This window comes from Giraffa tippelskirchi, chromosome 10 (assembly GCF_054371585.1).
Source record: "Giraffa tippelskirchi isolate mGirTip1 chromosome 10, T2T-mGirTip1v1.2.pri, whole genome shotgun sequence".
NCBI classification, from domain to species: Eukaryota; Metazoa; Chordata; class Mammalia; order Artiodactyla; family Giraffidae; genus Giraffa; species Giraffa tippelskirchi.
In genome coordinates, this window is record NC_137284.1 from 117,687,318 (window position 1) to 117,710,609 (window position 23,292).

Consider the following 23,292-nt stretch of genomic DNA (forward strand, 5'->3'; position numbering starts at 1 on the left):
CAAAAGCATCAATTCTTTGGCTGTCAGCTTTCTTTATGGTCCAACTCTCACATCATACATGACTGCTGGAAAAAACATAGCTTTGACTAGATAGAGCCTAGATAGTTCTTTTAGGGCCATATCCTGGGACAAAACTGTGCATCCTGGCCTTAAGCTCTTAAATGTATACAATTTACAGCATTTGCTGAAGGTGACAGTGGACCCATTTCAGGAGTGACATACTATAGACAGCAGACTCTAGACAAAATCTATTCTGAGTATGACCACCTCCACCTCCTCAAAACCCAGTCCTCTCCAGTTGCTCTGTGTTGAGCTGATCAAAATAACTCACAGCAAATTCTGAGTGACAAAGACTTAACTACTCAAGTTTATCTGCATATTGAAAATGAAGCTTGTAATCCAAATAGATTTCAAAGATGCTAATCTGCTCTAACCATCCCCATGCCTGCTACCATTTCCTACCCCCCTTAATTGATCAACTACAAGTTTAAATTTCTCAATTCATTTATTATAGCATGCTTGTCAGGTCCTTCATCTTCTGATCATCCTGGTTTACCTTTTCTGCCTTCCTTATCTCTCACAATTATCTGTCTAAGACTTAATTCAATTACCAAGAAACCTCAGTTTAGCAAAGGTTGACTATTATTTTTTTTTTAAATTGAAAAAATGCTTCAGACACTAGACTGTTTCAGTTTCAACTATATTCTTCCCTCTGCTAAGGCCAGATTCAGGAGGTCAGTTGGGTGGCTATTCCAGGTACCAGTCATTTGAAGATGCTAAAATGTGATTAGAAGAAATGAGAAATATGGAATCAGTTAACTCATGTATTTAAGTGCAATGCCTATAATAACCAGACAAAAATTTTAAACTGTTCCATTTTCTGCCAAAGGAGATAGTGCCCTTGATTGAAAATAAAAACACAGCACACCGCAGGTACTCCACACTGGTTTAACTGGTTTATCCACTGAACATTTTTCTAATGGGCAGAGCAGACTCAAGTTGAAGAGATGGAGCAGGCCACCAATCCAGCAAACAACCAGATACACAGCTGAAATTCCAAAGGAATTCAAGCATTACTTAATCATTAAGATTGAGCATATTTGTTTCAGTATTTAAATTTTAAAATCTTTTTGAAAGGCAGGAGGAGAAGGTGACGACAGAGGATGAGATGGTTGGATGGCATCACCAACTCAATGGAGATGAGTTTGAGTATTCTCCAGGGGTTGGTGATGGACAGGGAGGCCTGGCATGCTGTGGTCCATGGGGTCATGAAGAATCGGACACAGCTGAGCGACTGAACTGAACTGAACTTTTTGAAAAATATATGCTCCTTCCCTGCAAAAAAAATTCTTCTCAAAAATTTAAGAAAAACCTGCATGTAGAACAAAATCTATAGAAAAGATAGAAATGTTTTGTTGCTCTGGAAATAAAAGACAAAAATAAAAACATTTTAAACCTATTTTGAACGGGCTTAATTGGGAAAAAAAATCCTGTAATTCATGATATTCTCAAATAAGTTAAAATGCTATATCACACAAGTACAATAATTACTTACTTTGAACATAAAGAAAAGATGTGATTTTGATTAAAACGACATTTCTGTCTCTGTTAAACATTGAATCCTTGCTAGGGTGGTATGAAAAGGAAGGGCAAAGGGAACATGGAATGGGTGGTAGAAAAAAGATGTGTTAAAATATTAACAGTCACTCATGATCAGTTACTAGAAGAAAGACCAGAAAAGATATGTATGTTTTTATATATACAGTTATTCATATATGTAATGAAAAAGAGTTCTGTGAATATTGAAAAGGAAGAAAAGAAGCCTCTAATATCTGGTAACTGGTCTGCTGCTCATAGCTAGGCCCTGTTTTCTCCTGTTGGATATAAGCAGTTTCACAGAACATCAATATCAGACAAGGTCATCTGAAACCAGAATGAAATGAAACAAAAGCAAAGCCACTGAGCCAGCCACAAGCAAACATTCTCCTAGATAATAAGAGGACTGCTTCTTCCTTATCATTTATAGATTTGTCCTCATTCTAGTTTAACATGGTATAGGTAAGTTTTATTGAGTTACCAGATTATAGACTTGCCCCTGCTTTCTGACAATACTCCATCTAGGGGGAACCCCCACTTCCTCAGAGCCTCCACTAATCAACCAACTAAAATCCAAATCCTATCCTATAACAGGTTTTTTTCTAAACACGGTATTACTATGACACCTTTTAGTTCCCATACTATGTGTTCTGCGTGAATTGTTCCATTGAACAAGTTGGGTAATAAAACCCAACTTGTTCAATAGATGGTCTTTGGCTAAAAGACATTGACAGTATTAACCACTCATTTCTTTTTTCTGCCTTTTCCTTGTCCTACCATTTCATAAAAGAAACATACTCCTTAATTAACAAGTAGTTTTTAGGTTAGAGAATACCTTGGTAGAATTTTCGCTGAGTTAGATGAGAAACTCACACTGATGGGACATTCTCTCCTTTTTGAAGGAGAAAGTGAGAGTATATTAGTTTGTAACATGAAAGATATAGGCAAATGCGAGTAGTTCCTGTTGTATGAAGCTTTAATAGTCACAGAAGGTAAAGACAGATGCTGAGGAGCAGACAAGATAAACTGTGTAAACATCTGATGGTTCACTCACAAATAGAGTCCCCTTTTCTTCCACTACACTGTTTGGTTTCAGGGAGCCTGATCACTATAACCTGCACTACCCAGGCTTCCTTTCCCACTGGCTTCTGATTAGGCTTGGCCGAATGGGGAGCGTTGCCAGGACATTGGCCTGGAGGCATTAAGAAGAACTGATGGTGCTTCTGGTGATATTCAAGAGAGTAGCTACATCTCTGTGGTTCTAGATCCAGTTATACACACCACTATATATAAAATAAATAACTAACAAGACCTACTGCATAGCATAGGGAACTGTACTCAATATCTTATAATTACCTACAACGGAAGAGTGTGTCATAAAAGAATAGATGTATAACTGAATCACTTTGCTGTGTACTTGAAACTAACACAACATTGAAAATCAATTATATTTCAATAAGAATTCAGAAAAATGGTGTTAATGTCTATGGACATTCACGTCCTAAGAAGGCCAGCAATGATATTGCTAAAAAAAAAGAAAAGAAAGTCACTCCCTCCTAGTCACTTCTGTCTAGTTCCAGCTCACACACGCAAGCCTTCTCAATTTGCTTCTGATAATACCATCTAATCTGTTTGCTCATTTGCCTTTAAATGGTAGTAATTTGCTGCTGTTGTTATTTTCTGGTTGCCTCAACTTTCCTTGTTTTCATCTCTTCCAACATCTCTGTGCGTTGTTACCTGTACTTAATTTCCTCTACTAGGATACCTGGATTAAATTATGTTTTCCTTATCTTACACAAATTGATATACTCCATAAGCCTAATTTGCAGATTCATTTTAAACACCTTCACAGAAAATAGATCATGAGTTTTGGCACAGGTTATTTGATAAAGTTACATTTTCTAAAATGAGACAACTTAATTCTAAGAAGCTCAAAGTGATTTCAGATTACCAAATCCTAGCAAATACAAACCACAAAAAGTAAATGCAAATTCATCTTTTTCTCCACATTCTTTTTTTTCTTGGTTATATGCTGTTCCAGTTATACTTGTAAATATTTGAACCTATTAAGTAAAAACATTCTTAATAGTCACTTCCTGATTGAGTTTATAGAATAGACATAACATGAGGGTAGGAAGTTAAGATGAAACACACATCTTAATGATTCTTCTGTCCTCAGAAACTGGTTGAAGGACGTGATCTCTTCTTTTTGATGCAAATCAGCCTGGATTTAGCTAGAGTTAAACACAGATCTAACTGCAGAAAATTATCTTCATTTTTTAATTCTCTCAGTGGGTACAAGTCTGGATCTGCTTTCTTCTCAAGGCTAAACAATACTCTAGGGCACTTTCAAGATCAGAATTCAGTAAGTCTCAATATGTATATAAGAGACTTCTGGGGTAGGTCATCATCTTTGCAAATTGCCTAATACCTCAGCAAAGTGAAATAAAACCAAAGTGTAAATAATAAAATTAACAGAACAGTTGATATCTCTAAATTCTGGATACAGTTTATCATTAGAGTTGCGTTGATTCATCTTTTTTGTTGGCATATTTGCTTGGCTGCTACAATTATAGTTGTATCTGGAAGTATTTTTTTTTAAATTAATGGTTAAATTGTGAAGAAATAATTCATTTCAGAATAAGGAGGTCAGTGATTGGTGAATGTTCTGCTTAGCTTTAGTAAAACCAAAATGCAAAGTTCTGCTTCCTCTGTGTTAATTAACATGCTGTAGAGAGTTTGATGTTTCTCACTGGCTCAGGGGAGAGTCCTCACCCATCTTTGGGGCTCAGGGGAATTTTGTTTCTCTTTTGGTTTTTCACTATATACCCAGTAAATGGTCCCCTTGTGGCCTGAAAAAATTAATGCACCTACTTAACTGCCCAAATTACCTCCAGAGAGTGACTTAGAACTGTGGAAAATTTGTCTCGATGTCTTTGAAGAGCTTTGAGCAAGTTGGATGAAAGCAATCTCTAAGAAGCAAGGAGAAGTATATACTACTTATTGAAGTATTGAATATGCTTATTAGATGAGCCTATTAGCCACAGGGGATATTTTAAAATTTCAGCAAGTAAACATTCAAACCAGATTAGCTTTGTGCATCCCTGTTTGAGTGCACAAGTCATTTTATAGACTTACTCTTATGTTGATTCTGGAAAGGTCCCTTCTATCCCTTTTCTGTTGTTAAATAGGCAGAAAAGTGGGCAGAATTGTAGAGCTCAGTAATGTTAAGGAATCAGCATGAAGGAATGGAGATTTCCATTGTGTATACTGTACATGCACAACTTCAGGGCTTTGCGATATCAAATCACAAGTCATTTTAGAATTTAGATAAAATTTAAAATATAACCTGGGAATGTATTTTGATTCATACCATTTTCCTATGTCTGAGTCATTTCCCTTTTTCTCTGCAAATCTAAATGTCATTCACTTTTGAATACCCAGTTCAGCTCTCCTCTTCTGCTATTGGGAGTTCTCCAACAATAGTTTAATCTATAAAGATCTCCTTCCTTTTAAATCTTCTTGTTCCTATTGCCTGTATCTCTCTGGGGCAAAGTATTAGGTATTCAGTCAAACTCAATCGATGTTAGTGAAATGAATCAGTCAGAAATTTAATCTTTTATTACTTTGCGTTGTGTTGGAGAATCACATAGCTTGCATGTTATTTCCATTTTCTCTGTTTTAGACTTATTTCCCTTTCCGGACTATAAACTCACTGAAGGCAGAGATTAGTTTTATATCTTTTGGGTATCATTCACAAGGCCTCCTGTAGTCCTCAGATTGTATGTAAACCTATTTATTGGTTATTGATGACACCATGATGACTTTTTAAATCTTCACATATCAATGCATTGTTGGCCTGGAGCTCTCTAAGATGATTTCAGTGCTCTTCTCTAGATGTGGTCCTCCATCAGATAGTAAGTGATTTAGCACCCAAAAGCCTGGGTGGTTACCTCGTTAATTTCCCATGAAAAAGGTTCACTGCTTAGCACCAATCTGATCTATATTTCTTCAGATATAATGTTGCTCCTTTGAGTTTAGTGGGTCATAATTTGCCATTATGTTGTCACTTTGAAGGATTAGTATCTTAGACATTCCATTTTTGGTTAAAATATTTTGTTTTAATATAATTTTTTGCCTCTTAGAGCAGAGTTTCTATGTGATTTAAAGCAGGTTCACAACCTTTATCTGAGGAAGCATTTTTATTTCTCTCCTTACATCTGCCCTTAGAAATTATGAAATTTCAGAAATGGAAATAGGTTGTATAATTTGTTCAAAGGGGGCAATAAGGCTTGCTACTGCAGGTTTTCAGAAATTTAAATAAATGAAGATAGGTCTAATTTTTCAGAAAGAGGTTCTTTGTTGAATGGCTCGGTGTTGATAAAGACTTTTTCATATAGAACAACAGAGGCTGCCAAGATCTCAGAGTTCTATTCTGACTTTGAATGGAACAAAAGCAAGAAAATAGTATTTAAAGGTCCCCTTAAATCTAGCCAGTCAAGCACAAATAGGATTCAGTGCCTCCTGTGTGCTCCTTTGCTAGGTTCTGGAATAAATGCAAGTCAGACACAGGCTGTGTTATAAGAAGCTCATAATCTAATGCAGGAGACAGAATATACTTAATAGCATATGAAGACTGCAAGAATGAATGCACTTAGAAGATATAGAGCAGGGGCTGATTGTTTTTTCTCTGAGTTATCAGAAGGCAGATGACTATAAAGGCCTTAAGCAAGCAGATTTTGAACTGGGTTTTGAAGTTGGAATTATCCAAACAGGACATAGGAGTGTATATGTGGGTTATTTGGGAGAAAAACATGAAAAGGTGGGCATTCCAGGTGAGGCCACATCCTTTATAAAGAACAGGAGTGCCAGATGACATGGAAGTATAAGTGATATGGTGTGCTTGAGAGGCTGTAAACTGTTCTGAATTGCTGGAGCAAGTGTGAGAAAGTGGTAGTGGAAGATAAGTTTGAAGTGTTAGTCCATCCATCTACATCATGTTCTGCTTGTGAAGCTGAGAAATTTGAAATTAGGTTTGTAAGGGATTGGAATTCATGTAAATACTAGAAGAGGAAAGAGACGCGATCAGATTATCATTCTAGAAATTTCTCCTGTGTGCTCAGGAAGTTTGTGAAGAGACACAAGTAAAGCCAGGGAGACTTGAAAGAGACTTTACAGAAGTTTATGCAGGAGAGGAGCATATACCTCCATTTGTAGAAAATTAAAAATTGTTTATTGATTTTGTGACATTATTCTTTTTGGTGGGAATTCAAACAGGGAACACTTCATGCAAAGATGGGCACAATAAAGGACAAAAATGGTATGGACCTAACAGAAGCAGAATATATTAAGAAGAGGTGGCAAGAATACACAGAAGAACTATACAAAAAAGAACTTCATGACCTAGATGACCATGGTGGTGTGATCACTCACCTAGAGCCAGACATCCTGGAATGCGAAGTCAAGTGGGCCTTAGGAAGCATCACTACGAACAAAGGTAGTGGAGGTGATGGAATTCCAGTTGAGCTATTTCAAATCCTAAAAGATGATGCTGTGAAAGTGCTGCACTCAATATGCTAGCAAACTTAGAAAACTCAGCAGTGGCCACAGGACTGGAAAAGGTCAGTTTTCATTCCAATCCCAAAGAAATGAAATGCCAGACAATGCTCAAACTACTGCACAATCACACTCATCTCACATGCTAGCAAAGTAATACTCAAAATTCTCCAAGCCAGACTTCAACAGTACGTGAGCTATGAACTTCCAAATGTTCAAGCTGGATTTAGAAAAAGCAGAGGAACCAGAGATCAAATTGCCAACATCCGTTGGATCATCAGAAAAGCAAGAGAGCTCCAGAAAACATCTATTTCTGCTTTATTGACTATGCCAAAGCCTTTGACTGTGTGGATCACACCAAACTGTGGAAAATTCCTAAAGAGATGGGAATACCAGACCACCTGCCTCCTGAGAAATATGTATGCAGGTCAAAAATCAACAGTTAGAACTGGACATGGAACAACAGACTGGTTCCAAATTGGGAAAGGAGTACATCAAGGTTATATATTGTCACCCTGCTTATTTAACTTCTATGCAGAGTGCATCATGAGAAATGCTGGACTGGATGAAGCACAAGTTGGAATCAAGATTGCTGGGAGAAATAGCAATAACCTCAGATATGCAGATGACACCACCCTTATGGCAGAAAGTGAAGAAGAACTAAAGAGCCTCTTGATGAAAGTGAAAGAAGAGAATGAAAAAGTTGGCTAAAACTTAACATTCAGAAAACTAAGATCATGGCCCCTGGTCCTATCACTTCATGGCAAATAGATGGAGAAACAATGAAAACAGTGAGGACTTTATTTTTGTGGACTCCAAATCACTGCAAATGGTGACTGCAGCCAGGAAATTAAGAGACACTCCTTGGAAGAAAAGCTATGACCAACCTAGACAGCATATTAAAAAGCAGAGACATTACTTTACCAGCAAAGGTCTGTCTAGTCAAGCTATGGTTTTTCCAGTAGTCATGTGTGGATGTGAGAGTTGGACTATAAAGAAACCTGAGCGCCAAAGAATTGATGCTTTTGAACTGTGGTGTTGGAGAAGACTCTTGAGAGTCCCTTGGACTGCAAAGAAATCCAACGAGTCCATCCTAAAGGAAATCAGTCCTGAATATTCATTGGAAGGACTGATGCTGAAGCTGAAACTCCAATACTTTGGCCACCTGATGCAAAGAATTGACTCATTCTTTGCATGAGAGAAAATATTCTGGAAAAGACCCTGATGCTGGGAAAGATTGAAGGCAGGAGGAGAAGGGACTGACAGAGGATCAGATGTTTGGATGACATCACCAACTCTATGGACATGAGTTTGAGCAAGCTCCGGGAGTTGGTGATGGATAGGGAAGCCTGGCGTGTTGCAGTCCATGGGGTTGCAGAGTCAGACACAACTGAGTGACTGAACTAAACTGAACTGAACTGGACTCAGGTTTGCTGGGAAGGAAGATTAATTTTATGTTAGTGGGTATGTTTCTTTATTCTCAAATATATCTTACCAGTTATTTCTTAGGTATCATCCTTCAACCTGTGTGTGGACTTAAGTTTCAAGATCAGCTTTACAAATTCATATAAAAGACAAGCTATGATAATTACAAAAATACTTTTAGTTAATGAAAATTAACATACATTTTTCTCTATGTTTCTGACTATGGGACTTTCTAAGACCCCAGGACTATTTTATTTTCTCTGATTGAAATAGCATTTTAATATAACTGTTCCAGGTGGCACAGTGGTAAAGAATCCACCTGCCAGTGCTTGAGACGCAAGAGACGAGGGTTTGAGTCCTGGGTTGGGAAGATTCCTGAAGCAGGAAATGGCAACCCACTCCAGCATTCTTGCCAAGAGAATCCCATGGACAGAGAAGCTTAGTGCCTTCAGTCATGGGTTTGCAAAGAGTTGGACACATCTGAACACACACAAACACGTATCAGATCTTATTTAAAAGTTTAGACTATCAAACATTCAGATCATGTTGAAAAGAAATTGTCCTCTATCAATGGGAATGTATTTAAAAAACTAAGTCTCTGTATGACATTTTAGGACTTCAGTAAATTATGAAAACTTTCATCTAGTACCAGAGATATTAAAAGTCCATTTAGGACATTCACAGGTGGTTCATATGTATAGTAGTCCAGAGAAGACTTTTTATTTCTGGTGTAAGTTATTTAAAATTTGGAAGAAGCTAGACTCGTTCTCCTCTTAAACATTTTTAGCACATTTTAGAAGCATAAGTAGCCTAGGTAATGATTTAAAAATTTTTTGTACTTATTTCAGTGCCCTTTATCAAATAATTTATGGAATGAAATTTTATTAAGTGTTGCTGATGTATCAGAATATGTGTCACATTCAATTCCATTTATGATAGTGGTAAAAATATTCAACAGCATATGCTAAGTGAGACATAATTGATGAGTTTCTATGACTTTCTATTTTAAGACACATCAAAGACTTAATTGAGCATTATAGGCAATTTTCTTCTAACCCATAATGCATGAAAATATGAATGTAGCAAATAATGGTAAACACTTATATAGGACTTATTATGTGTCTGGCACATTTCAAGTCTTTACCAGTATTGACTAATTTGAATCAGCTGGCATATTATCCTATAAATTATGCCAACATGTATAGGATTCATGTCCCAGTAGGTGTAAAAGTCAGTAGTTATTGTTAAGGAGAGTCAGTGTTATCCTGGAAGTAATACTGAAGACTCCTGATAGTTCAAATTATGTTTATGACCAATATGAGCTACTTGTCAAACTTAGAGAGTACACATATAATCACCTCCTCTTATTGTCACAAATACTTTGTTGAGCCCCAAGCTTCATGCTGGTAGGGACCACACTCTCCTTTGCTGAATTATCCAAGGAAACTGGGAACCTGCTTAACCATAGTGTCACTGTTGATGCTGAGTTTGTACATCCCATGGACTGTTGTCCACTATAGCTTGGGCTCATCCCTGCATGCAGCTGTTGTTCTCCTAGGGAGGAAGGTTGACCTTCACTCCTCCACCCCAACCCCCAAGTGATGAGCACTGCCAAAGGGTCTATATTCTAGGCCTCTCAGGACCCAAATTCTTTAGCTTACACAGCAAACTGATCCATTTTACCTCATTATTTCCAATGTCCTCATCAGCCTGGCTGGACCTTTAGGTTTTCCAGCATTAGAAATGTACGGTTCAGAAATCAGCTCTCCTCCTATACTCTTAGTATGAATCCAGTGTCACCAACATTGATGGTCATGTTACTTTGGGGGTTCCATAACCATACCCTGATACCAGACTGTTATCAGAGCTATCTAATAAATCCTGATAAAAAGTTCCCTAGTTTTAAATTTCAGAGAGCAGAAATTAGGCTTTGAAAGTGTGAAAGTCACTTGGTCGTGTCCGACTCTTTGTGACCCCATGGACTATACAGACCATGGAATTCTCCAGGCCAGAATACTGGAGTGGGTAGCCTTAGTACTTAAGGAATTAAGCTTTAAGTACTATTTATTTATCATGTGATCTTTTTAAAAAATTGAATGGAAGTTTATTTAAATTGTATAGTTCCCTACAATTTTCAAAAGATTTCACATTCATGATTTCATATATTCTCATAATAACCCTTTTTTCCTCTTCCCCTGTATTACCCCTCCCCCATTCGCTCTCCCCACTGGTAACCACTAGCTTGTTCTCTATGTCTGTGAGGCTGCTACCTTTTTGTTTTATTCACTAGTTTGTTGTATTTTTTAGATTCCACATATGAGGGAAACATACAGTTTTTGTATGTCTCTGGCCTATTTCACTTAGCATAGTATCCTTCAAGTCCATCTAAGTTGCTACAAATGGCAAAAAGTGAAGTGAAAGTGAAAGTCATTCAGTAGTATCTGACTCTTTGCAACTCTGTGGACTATCCAGTCCATGGAATTCTCCAGGCCAGAATACTGGAGTAGGCATCCTTTCCCTTCTCCCGGGGATCTTCACAACCAGGGATTGAACCCAGGTCTCCCATATTGCAGGCGGATTCTTTACCAGCTGAGCCACAAGGGAAGCCCACAAATGGGAAAGTTTCATCCTTTTATATGATAGAGTAGTATTCCATAGTGTATATAGACCACATCTTTATATGCTGATGGACACTTCAGTTACTTCCATACCTTGGCAATTGTAAATAATGCTGTTATGAATATTGAGGTGCATATATCTTTTCAAATTAGTGTTTTTATTTTTTGGGGATATGTACTCAGGAGTGGAATTTCTGAGTTATATGGCAGTTCTAGTTTTAATTTTTTTAAGAAACATACAAACTGTTTTGCATAGTGGTTGAACCAACTTATATTCTCATCAAAAATGTAGGGAGAATCCCTTTTTTCTGCATTCCTGCCAACATTTGTTATTTGTGTTCTTTTTGATGATAGCTATGGGGTCGCACAGAGTCGGACACGACTGAAGCGACTTAGCAGCAGCAGCAGCATTCTGACAAGTGTGAGGTGATATCTCACTATGGCTTTTGATTTGCATTTTCCTGATGCTTACCAATACTAAACATCTTTTCATGTCCCTGTTGGCCAGTGCATTTCCTCTTGGAAATAAAGTTCTTGTGCTCATTTTTAAGTGGATTGTTTGTTTATTTAATGGTGAGATGTATCAGCTGTTCAACAAATTGTCAGAAAGAGAAATTAATCCCATTTACCATTGCATCAAAAAGAATGAAATACCTAGAAATAAACCTACCTAAGGAGGTAAAAGACTTGGGAAACTATGAGACACTGATGAAAGAAATTAAAGATGACACAAACAGATGGAAAGATATACCATGCCCTTGGATTGAAATAATCAATATTGTTAAAACTACCATACTGCCCAAGGCAATCTACAGATTCAGTGCAATCCCTATCAAATTGCCAATGGTATATTTCACAGAACTAGAACAAATATTTTTAAAATTTGTATGAAAACACTCATTTGTATGAAAATACTATGACCCTGAATAGTGAAAACAAGAAGAAAAGAGCTAGAGGAATCATGCTCACTAGCTTAGACTTAGACTTAGACTATACTACAAAGCAATACTGTTCTGGCACAAAAATAGACAAAGAGATCAATGGAACAGAATAGAGAGCTCAGAAAGAAATCCATGCACTTATGATCAATTAATCTCTAACAAAAGAGGCAAAAAATATACAGTGAAGGAAAGATAATTTCTTCAATAAATGGTGCTGGGAAAACTGGACACCTACTTATAAAAAAATGAAACTGAAACATTCTCTAACACCATATACAAAAATTAACTAAAAACGGATTAAAGCACTAAATGTAAGACTGGTTACTATTAAAATCCTAGAGGAGAACATAGGCAGAACACTCTCTGGCTTAAATCACAGCAATATATATATATATTTTTTGATCTGTCTCCTACAGCAAAGGAAATAAAAGGAAAAAATAAATAAAGAAATAAACGGGACCTAATTAAGCTTAAAAGCTTTTGCACTGCAAAGGAAACCATTGACAAAATGAAAAGACAACTTTATGAATGGGAGAAAATTTGAAAATAATATGAACTATAAGGGATTTAAACACTTTTTAATTCTAAAATTTGGACTTCCCTCGTAGCTCATTTGGCAAAGAATCTGACTGCAATGCAGGAGACCTGGGTTTGATTCCTGGGTTGGGACGATTCCCTGGAGAAGAAAATGGCAACCCACTCCAGTACTCTTGCCTGGAGAATCCCATGGAGAGAGGAGCCTGGCAGGCTACAGTCCGTGGGGTCGCAAGAGTCGGACATGACTTAGCTACTAAACCACCACCATCAATTCTAAAAGTTGCTTGGGTCCTACAATTTGACTTCGTTTTGCCTTATGAATAATCTCTGAGTACAAGGGTTTCAAGTAGTAGCGTCCCTCAAAGTGAAAGTGAAACTCTTAGTTCCTCAGTTCTAACTCTTCATGACCCCATGAACTGTAGCCTGCCAGGCTCCTATGTCCAATGAATTCTCCAGGCGAAAATACTGGAGTGGGTGGCTATTCCCTTCTCCAGGGAATCTTCCCAACCCAGGGATCAAACTTGTATCCTGCATTGCAGGCAGATTCTTTATTGTCTGAGCCAAACCACATCTAAATTCAGAAGAGTTCAGAAGAGTAGGTATATGTTTATTCTAAATTTCTAGAAATATATGAGCTCTTTAAATGATAAAAAATAAAACTTTTCCTATTAAATATAATGAAATCAAACAACACTGTACAATGTCACACCAAATCAAATTAAAACACAGGCAATAAAGAAAACAAAATTTCCCAAACTATATCAAACTACATACATATAAACAGTTTAAATGTATTTCTTTGGTTCCTCATTTTTTTTTTTATTTAAATATATTCTCTGTCTTCATGAGCTGGACTTGAATTCAAAATCCATAATCCCAAATAGGGCATACAATTTCCTTTGTAAATGATAATTTGATTCTATACTAATTAGGAATGCAGATTAAGCCTTCATGAAAACATTTAAACCCTGCAATATCTCCACTTTCATTCCTCTTTGTATAGAGAAAGAGAAGAAAAATAGAGAGAGAGGTAAAATGTGTGTGTGTGTGTTTCTTAATTCTTAGCTCAAAGGATGCAGAAGCAACAAAATTATAGAAAAACTTTGAAGGTCAGGAGGTGATTTTCAAGGTACAAGTGGCTCACAAAGTGATCTTACTGAGTTGATTTGCATAAGGTTTTTATACACCTGGATGTTATAATTTATAATAAGAAATATTTACAAGATTTGGTTTTTATCCTGTTTCTGTCACAGAGCTCCTTAATCCCTTGGACTTTCCTAAGTGATGAGACTACAAAGGGCTTTTATTATGTTAATGAAGTAACTTTTTGGAAGCACCTAAGAATGGGGGCTGTTTTCCAGGAGAACCAACCACATGATTGTGATTGCAGGGCTGGAACTTTCAATCCCACTGTCCAGTTTCTGGGGAGGCAAGAGGTGAAACAGGTTGAGTTTAGTCACCAATGGCCAATTATTTAGTCAATCAAGCTCCATAAAACCCCAAAAGGACAAGGTTCAGAGAACATCTGGGTAGGTGAACATGTGGAGGTTTGGGGAGGGTGCTGTGTCTGAAGAGGTCTTGGAAGCTCCAGACCTTTTCCCCATACCTTGTGCTGCACAATGCATTTCTTCCATCAGCCATTCCTGAGTTATATCTTTTTAATAATAAATTGATGATTAGTAAGTAAAGTGTTTCTCTGGGTTCTGTGAGCCACTCTAGCAAATTAATCCAACTTGAGGGAAGGGGTTATGGAAACCTTTGATATATATTCAGTTGGTCAGAAGCACAGATAATGACCTAGACTAATGATGGTGTCTGCAGTGAAAGGGATGGCAGTCTTGTAGGACTCAACTCTTAATCTTTGGGATCTGATGCTACCTCTGGGTAGATAATGTCAGAATTGAGTTGAATTATAGCACACACAATGGGGTCCAGAGAATTGCTTATCAGTATAGGGAACAAACCGCTACTCCACGACCCCCCCCCCCCGCAGTGGAAATTGTGTGTTAGAACACCCCAATACACCCTCAAAAGTCTATCATTTGACATATGAAATGGAAGCCAAGAGTTTAGATTTTGAGACTCAGCTGTTAGGTTTTATCCTAAATATAACGGAGTGCTAACAGAACCTTAAGGAGAGTGACATGATCAGATTTGCTTTTTATCTTATTTTTATTCTGGAAAATGAATTAGGCAAGAACAAATACCAGAATGATTAGTTATGAAACCATCTCAATTGTGCAGATAACAGATGGTAATAGTTTTATGGTGGATAATGAAGTCTAACAATCTGATAATATTTCCTAATTTCACCCATTCAGAAGATTAGCACATGGCACAAAATCTGAAATAGCATGTGCAATTTTTAGTTCAGGGAGAAAGAACACGTGGATTTTATTGCCATTCTTCAAAGGGTTGAGGAAAGACAAGATGAAAAGAAACTTATTTTGGGAGAGGTTATACAGCTGTCACATCATTGCTGACAGGTCTTCAGACAAGTAAATGAATATACTTATTTCTATGATATGTTTCAAGTTTTAATTTATATGATTTCTTCATGGAAGGAGTGTATGTGCTCAGTTGCTTCAGTCGTGTCTGACTCTTTGCGACCCCATGGACCATAGCCTGCCAGGCTTCTCTGTCCATAGACTGATCCTGGCAAGAATAGTGGAGTGGGTTGCCATGCCCTCCTCCAGAGGATCTTCCTGACCCAGAGAATGAACCCTCCCATTGATTAGAGATAGATTTCTATCAAAATAACATTTATCATATGGATATTATATTTTAGTCATTATCACATATTAATTATAAGCTTCCCAGGTGACTGAACTGTGAAGAATCCACCTACCAATGCAGGGGATGTGGGTTTGATCCACAGGTCAGAAAGGTCCTCTGAAGGAGGCCATGGCAACCCACTACAGTATTTTTGTAAGGATAAGCCCATGGACAGAGGAGCTTGGTGGGCTATAATCCATGGAATCTCAAAGAGTTGGGCACAAGTGGTCATGCATGCATAACATAATGCATATATTAATTATATAGCTGGGACTCAAAAGATGATTGTTGACTAAAAGCAAATTATTACAATTTTATTGTCTCACATATTAATGTATAGACATTGTGATCCTATACCTCAGTCAATATGGAAAACTGGTTTGGTCTATGAATTAGTAGAAATCTGGAAAGGAAATGGACAGGCAGTTTTGAAGCTCAATGCACTGATAAATGATTTTTAAATACTTAAGATTTATAGCTGAAACTTTAGAAAATCTTCCCCAAAGAGCAGAGAAACATAGGTGTGTTGCCATGATGACGATGTTTTTAAAGTATCTGACTCTTGAGAGTAGGAAATTCTAAAAGTAGAATCCTGATTGGATAATCTTCATTCATTCAAATGAGGGAAAAAAAAGAGAATATAGGACATGAAACTATCAAACTAATGTGTTGTTTTTAATTTTTTAGCTTATAATGGTTATTTTCAAATACATAGAAATAGAGAAAATATATTTAGATAGTTCCAATTGACTCAATAAATATCTTTTTTAAGAGTTGGCTTGTTTATATAGCCAGACACTATATTTAGTTGTCATGTTTGTTAAATCTCACTTAATTTCTAGCAAGCTTCTAGCCCCCCACTTCTTATATCATGTATTCGTCTCCTAGTGAGTTCCACATTGTTGACTTGACTGCCTGATTCTTCATGATTTGTCTTACTTGTTCTTCTCACCCCTGTGTTTCTTGTAAATGCATAGTTATGTCTAGAGAGTTGATTGGAGTCAAACTCAATTATTTTTGTCAAGAATATGTCATAGTTTGTGCTGTTTTCTCCTTATTGCATTGCATCAAAGGCCCATACCATCTGGTTGCCCACATTTAGCGATACTGAGTTAGATCAGGTGTGTCAGCCCACTTAGAGCTCCCTTCACCCTTATTTTCAATCATTTTAACATCCATTGATGAAGATTGATTAGATCCATAACTTCATTAGGGCTTTGCAAAATGTTAATTTTCAAATTTTACCTTCCCTTTTGTACTTAAGATTCACAAAGAACCTTCCATCATTAATAATTTGGTTACTTCAAAAGACTGCAAATGAAGTCTGATCCTTTCTCATTTCTCACTTTTCCTGATAAAGAGTTGGTACCTGAACAATATCCAAGGGTGACCAAAGAGGTGTTTTGCTTTTTAAATTTCATGCTAAATGAATGCATTTTCATGCTACAGTTTTTATTCTTCTTGATAATCCAATTGCCCATCTTTTGTCAGTGGGAATCCCTTTAAACTGGTTCTCATGTCCCCTTGACATGACCCTGTTTATATTGGATGTTTCCCTTGCTTTCTGTCACAAAGAAAAATATTCCTAGCTCTTGTGAATTTCTTGTCCCAGAACTGGAAGCAGCAATTTCTCTTTATTGTCCTAGTACCAATTAGGGGAAAGTCATACCAAACTTTAAAACTTTTATAAGTCATTATATTATGTTAAAACTTTTAATTTTATAAATATTTCCAGTATTAAGATGTTTTGCAGACAGCTTTCTTTCTTAACTTCTGATAACTTTGTAAGAATAAATTTTAAGAATTCCTCTGTCATAAAGCGGAGAAGGCAATGGCAACCCACTCCAGTAGTCTTGCCTGGAAAATCCCATGGATGGAGGAGCCTGGTAGGCTGCAGTCCATGGGGTCGCTAGGAGTCGGAGACGACTGAGCAACTTCAGTTTCACTTTTCACTTTCATGCATTGGAGAAGGAAATGGCAACCCACTCCAGTGTTCTTGCCTGGAGAATCCCAGGGATGAGGGAGCCTGGTGGGCTGCCGTCTATGGGGTCGCACAGAATCAGACACGACTGAAGCGACAGCAGCAGCAGCTGTCATAAAGCATCATTATTTTAATGCTGTTGTTACATATTGCCAAACTGTCCCTGGAAAGATTATACCAATTTGTGTTTATGCCAGCAGTATTTATAAGTGAAGTTATTCTATACTCTTGTCAATTTGCTATTATCCTTAACAGAAAGTAGTGGAAGGAAATTGTTTTTTTATTTTTATTTGTCTTTAATTATTAGTGTGGATGAACTTTTAATTTTGGAATTCAGGGGCAATCTTTTCAGTTAACTGCACTCTGTGGATCATAGTACATTCTTACTACGCATGCATGCAAGACTATCCCTCCATGTACCACTCATCCATCTATCTCTTATCTATCTTTATCCATTTTACATTGCTTATATATATCAACTTATATATTGATTCCTATGTGTTTCTGTACTTTATTCCCATTCTCCTGGTGTTGCATGTAACTATTGTATTATATTTCATCTATAACTTTTGGCTCAAATATTTTCTTTCAAAATGTGTATTGTTTTGTGTATAGGTATTTTAATTTATGAGACTTCCCTGGTAGCTCAGAAGGTGAAGAATCTGCCTGCAGTGCAAGAGCCCTGGGTTCAAATTATGTATATCATTCTTTTTCCTATTTTTTCCCATTAAATATTAATTCCTAGAATCTATCTTTGTTGCTATTTGTACAACAAATAACCACTTTGCTCTAACCACTGCAAAATTCTTCATGGTGTGCCACATATTGCCCACTTCTTATTTTCTATGATGTATTTCTAAGGAGCCTTCAATTTCCCACCATCATAAATATTCTCATATGGACCTATGAAAATTTCCCTGGAATTTCTGAATGTTGTGTATGCACTAGTTAATTTGACTAAATAGGATCATAAGATTTATTTCTGTAAGCAGTACAGTAATTTTTTCTATATACCCACAGTTTCATCAACATTTAGTGTTCTAATTTTGTGGGCTAAAATATGTATTATCTCATTGATTTAATTTGCATTTCTTCAAAATCAATGATTTTTGGCATCTTGTAATATGCTTGCTAAATTTATGTATGCATGTGTGCATTTTTAATTGCCTAATCATATCTATGGAGTTTTTTGGAAGATGATCATTATTTTCCCAATTATTCTCCAGCCCTATCACAATCAATGTTGGAGTGATTATTCATATATTCTCTTTTCCTGTTCTTTGATCTTTGCTTGAAAAACAGCAATCACTTTATTAAGGTATTGATAAGCCCTAATTTCCTAATTTCCACTTATTTTGCAACTCTCCTGGATAGTTTCTCCTTTGTTTGAATATTTATTTCAAAAATATTTTCACTGTTGGCTTCTTGCTGTACTTTTTGAGGGAATATATCTGGACTTATTTTTATTTTGCTTTTTTTTTTTTTTCACTTTTACACTCAATTTATACTGTGCTGGATAGAAAATTGTAAGTTTAAAGTTATTATAGCATTTAAATATATTTCTCAATTGTGTTTTTGCATGCAGAGAAGTCTGATGGCAAGCTTGTTTCTTTGTAAAAGATCTGCTATTTCTATCTATGAACACTTAGAGTTGTATCATTGCTTTCGTTAATATTAAATTCACTGTATGTCTTTGTAGGATTTTTTCCTTATCTCTCACTCTCTGAGACTTTTCAGTCCACAACCTTTTATTTAAATTTTTGTAACTCTTTGTTTAGCTTCTTAATACATTTTAAAGCTTATTTTATATTTTGATCTAGTATTTTCAATAAACTCAGTTGACATACTTTATCTAGTTTGTAAAATTCCATTGAAATCCTGAAGCTCCTTTTTTTGACCTGTGAACCCATTGTCACTTGGGGGATGAGCTACTCTGTTGAATAAGAGAAAGAGTTGAAAACAGGCTTCCAAGTGTTCACTTTTATCTTGAGCTTAAGAGGGTGGTGGGGATGAACCCCAGTGCAGCGAGCCTCAGGTACAACAGACCAGTCTTGATCACTCCCATTTTCCTCCTGTATATCATCTCTATTCTGCCTCCTCTAAAGCCTGCAGGCAAAACAGCATTAGGAAGATGCCTCCCTAGGTTGTAAGTCACCAGCAATGAGGGACTGGACAGGGAGGGAGGTAGAAGCAAACGTCTGGGCACTGCTGCTTAATGGGCACCTGTTTATACGGAACACACACCCCTGTGGGACTTTTGCTCCTTGGACCATCTGCACTGGCACCTAAAAGGCTGTGCCAGTGCACTGATTTTTAAGGTGAAGACATAGGAAATGATGATCCCAAACACAGAGGAGAGGGCAAAGCAGTATTTACAAAATTATTCTAATGTATTCTCTCACTGGTCCTCCAACTGTCCTCTCAAGTTTCAGGCAACTACTTCCGCTCAACACATCTTTAAAATCAGCTTTAGCATCTCTATGGAAAGGTTAGTTGCTGAAATACATTTTCCTTCTTACTTCTGTAGTTACTTCAGGGTTAATTTTATAGAGGGAGCCAGAAGTCCCATGTTAAGTTGCCATATGGGCAGGAACTAGAAGTTCCTACTATGTTGAGTAAATATTTTTTTTCACAAACTGGTGTCCTATTTTACAAAGCATCTGTTCATTCTCTTGCCCACTTATCCTTTAGGGTCTTTGTTTTTTAAAATTGATTTTATGAGCTACTTATCTATTATGGATATCATTATGTTCTATGCAATTTTAATAGAAATGTTTTAATGTAAATATTGAAATAAGGATATTTTCTTACTTTTTGGTTTCCTTTTGTGTTGTTAGTGAATGAAGTAAATTTTATACTTTCAGTGTAGATAGTTATATCTACCATGTCCATTGGAATGTCTCTCATTACTTTAAATCTTAGAAAGTTCTGAGGATCAGAGGAAATTAAGGGTAGGAAAAATTTAAATAACTTAAATATATAGGATATATATGTGTAGTGAACATCCTGATAAGCATTAAAAAAAATCATGTCCGTAAATGTAAAATGCATATCCATCAGTGACTAGTAATACTGGGAAAAATGCTCAGACAAAATTGAGACATATAAATTGCTGAAAATGTGTATAAAAAATCTTTTAAGACATCCTTTGAAATAAGGAAAACCCAAGATCCAGGAACCAGGATTCAATAATCTTGAGTTTCAAAGACCTTTGAAACTTTCTAAAGGAAAAGGTTATATATTATTTAGCCTCTGAGTATCAATTTAAAAAATCTGTTAAATGATGATGATAATTTAATTGAAAGTGTATAGTTTTAACATTTTAAATCTAATAAAAACTTTATATATTAACCAATGATAATAATGTTAGTAATAAAAGTAACAAGAAATGAAATGACCAACTGTACGAAAGTAAGAGCGAGTTGCTGCTGCTGCTGCTGCTGCTAAGTCACTTCAGTCGTGTCCGACTCTGTGCGACCCCACAGACGGCAGCCCACCAGGCTCCGCCGTCCCTGGGATTCTCCAGGCAAGAACACTGGAGTGGGTTGCCATTTCCTTCTCCAATGCATGAGAGTGAAAAGCGAGAGTGAAGTCGCTCAGTCATGTCCGACTCTTAGCGACCCCATGGACTGCAGCCTACCAGGCTCCTCTGTCCATGGGATTTTCCAGACAAGAGTACTGGAGTGGGGCGCCATTGCCTTCTCCTAAGAGCGAGTTAGTTGGCTGTTAAATTATTTTGTGTTTACCTTTTAAGAAGGATTATATAATATCTAGAAACAATATTCCCCACCCCCAATGATCTGACTTCACTAATGTAAAAAAATGGTAGAATGATACCTAGGGGTTTTCTTTTCTTATTTTTTATTGAAGTATAGTTGATTTACAATGACATGTTAATTTCTGTTGTACAGTAAAGTGATTTATTATACACATTATATACATTCTTTTTTTATATTTTTTCCCATGATGATTTATCCTGGGATACTGAGGATAGTTTCCTGTGCTATACTGTAGAACCTTGTTGTTTATCCATTCTATGTATATAATTTATATCTACCAATCCTAAACTCCCAGTTCATCCCTGCTTCTTTTCCCCCTTGGCAACCACAAGTCTGTTCTCTATGAATCTGTTTCTGTTTCATAGATAGGTTCATTTGTCATATTTTAGATTCCACATATAAGTCCTTTTCCATGGTGTTTGTCTTTCTCTTTCTGACTTACTTCAGTTAGTTTGATAATGTCTAGTTGTATCCATGTTGCTTTAAATGGCATTATCTCATTCTTTTTTTATGGAGAAGGCAATGGCAACCCACTCCAGTACTCTTGCCTGGAAAATCCCATGGATGGAGGAGCCTGGTAGGCTATAGTCCATGGGGTCGCAAAGAGTCAGACACGACTGTGCGACTTTGCTTTCACTTTCACTTTCATTCTTTTTTTATGGCTGAGTAGTATGCCATTGTATATATGTACCACATATTCTTTATCCATTCATCTGTCAGTGGGCATTTAGATTGTTTCCTCATCTTGGCTATTGTGAATAATGCTGCAATAAATATTGAAGTGTGGATTTATTTTCAGTATCCTGTTATCATTTACTCTTTCCATTTAAATGTCCTGCTAGAATGTTGCCATCATTTGTCCAATAGACCTCACCATTATGATTATGAGAGTAAGCCATATTGGATGGAAGTAAGCAAGGAAAAAGGACACATCTCTCCCTTTAAGAATATAATCCAGAAATTGCACAATTTACTTTCTTTTATATCTCAATGATGAGCCTTAGTCAAAGGTCTATTTTTGCTAAAAATTATAATGGGGAATTTGGTCTTTATTCTGAACAAATGTGGAGCTAAGCTTAATATTGTGAGAGTGAAGCAGAGGATGGATATCAAGGGGACTATTAGTAGTAGCCTCTGCACATTAATTCTTTGGACCTTGGACAGATTTTCTGTTCCAATCCAAATTTGTATTATTGTATTCTCTTAAATTCTTAACAATTACAGATTTGTAACCTGAATTTCTGGCAATTTTTGAATAAACATTTAGAAAAATATAAAGTGATCAGACAAATTCTACTTCATGAACCCATCAAGATTGATCCATTGTCAATAAAACCTTTGAAATGAATGAATAGTAGGAAAAGAAGCATTGGATAGAAGGAGAAAAAGGCAATCTAATAAAATATACTAATTCCATCATGCATTTGACAAACACATATTATTAAGTGCCTACTATATTTCAGTACTGATCTAGACGCTGTCATTAAAATGGTAAGCCAAAGCCACTTTGGTCCCTGCCAGGAAGAAAGAGAGCAAGCAGTTACTCAGATCATCACACAATTAAGTGTGAAATTGGAGCTGAGGCAGTTGTGAAGAAAGTCAAATGGCATCAAGGGAACATATACTAGGGGTATTTACCCAGTGAAAGAAATCAAGGAAGTGATCATTTAATGTGAGCTGAAGGATTCATTCTCTCTGGAAAGCGATCTAGTTCTCATAGAAGCAAGAGGTCTAAATGATCCCTTCTTCTCCCGTCTTCCTCCTCTCCTTTCCTCTTCCTTTTTCCCCCTCTCCTTTCTCCCCTTTCCTCCTTCTTATCCCCTTTTCCGCCTCCATTTTCCTTCTTTCCCTTCCCTCCTTTCTTTCTTGTCTCTTCCTTCTTTCTTTTTTTACAGAGGTTATACTCATCTCTGCTTATTTCTCTAGCTGGGTCATGACGCTGTTCTGAAGATAACTTGGTTCCAAGTCCAGGTTTTGTACACAGTCTATGTGCAAGTTAATGTTCCATAGAGATTTTTAAGAAACTAAGACAGGGATACCAGTACATGATGGGGTGAAATTTACACATGATGAATCGTTTGCCA

General features: G+C 36.6%; 1 protein-coding gene across 12 annotated transcripts in view; it reads left to right on the top strand.

The window, feature by feature from the left end:
- The window catches only part of ZNF804B (zinc finger protein 804B), an 889,892-nt gene that overhangs the window by 122,534 nt on the left and 744,066 nt on the right, over positions 1-23,292 (top strand). The window contains exon 4 of one of the 12 annotated variants that reach the window (XR_014066663.1): positions 1,287-3,141. The exons of the other annotated variants lie outside the window; for them this stretch is intronic. The gene's annotated coding sequence lies outside the window, so the exon portion shown is untranslated. Of the gene's footprint in view, positions 1-1,286; positions 3,142-23,292 lie in introns of those variants that run through there. 12 annotated transcript variants of the gene reach the window in all.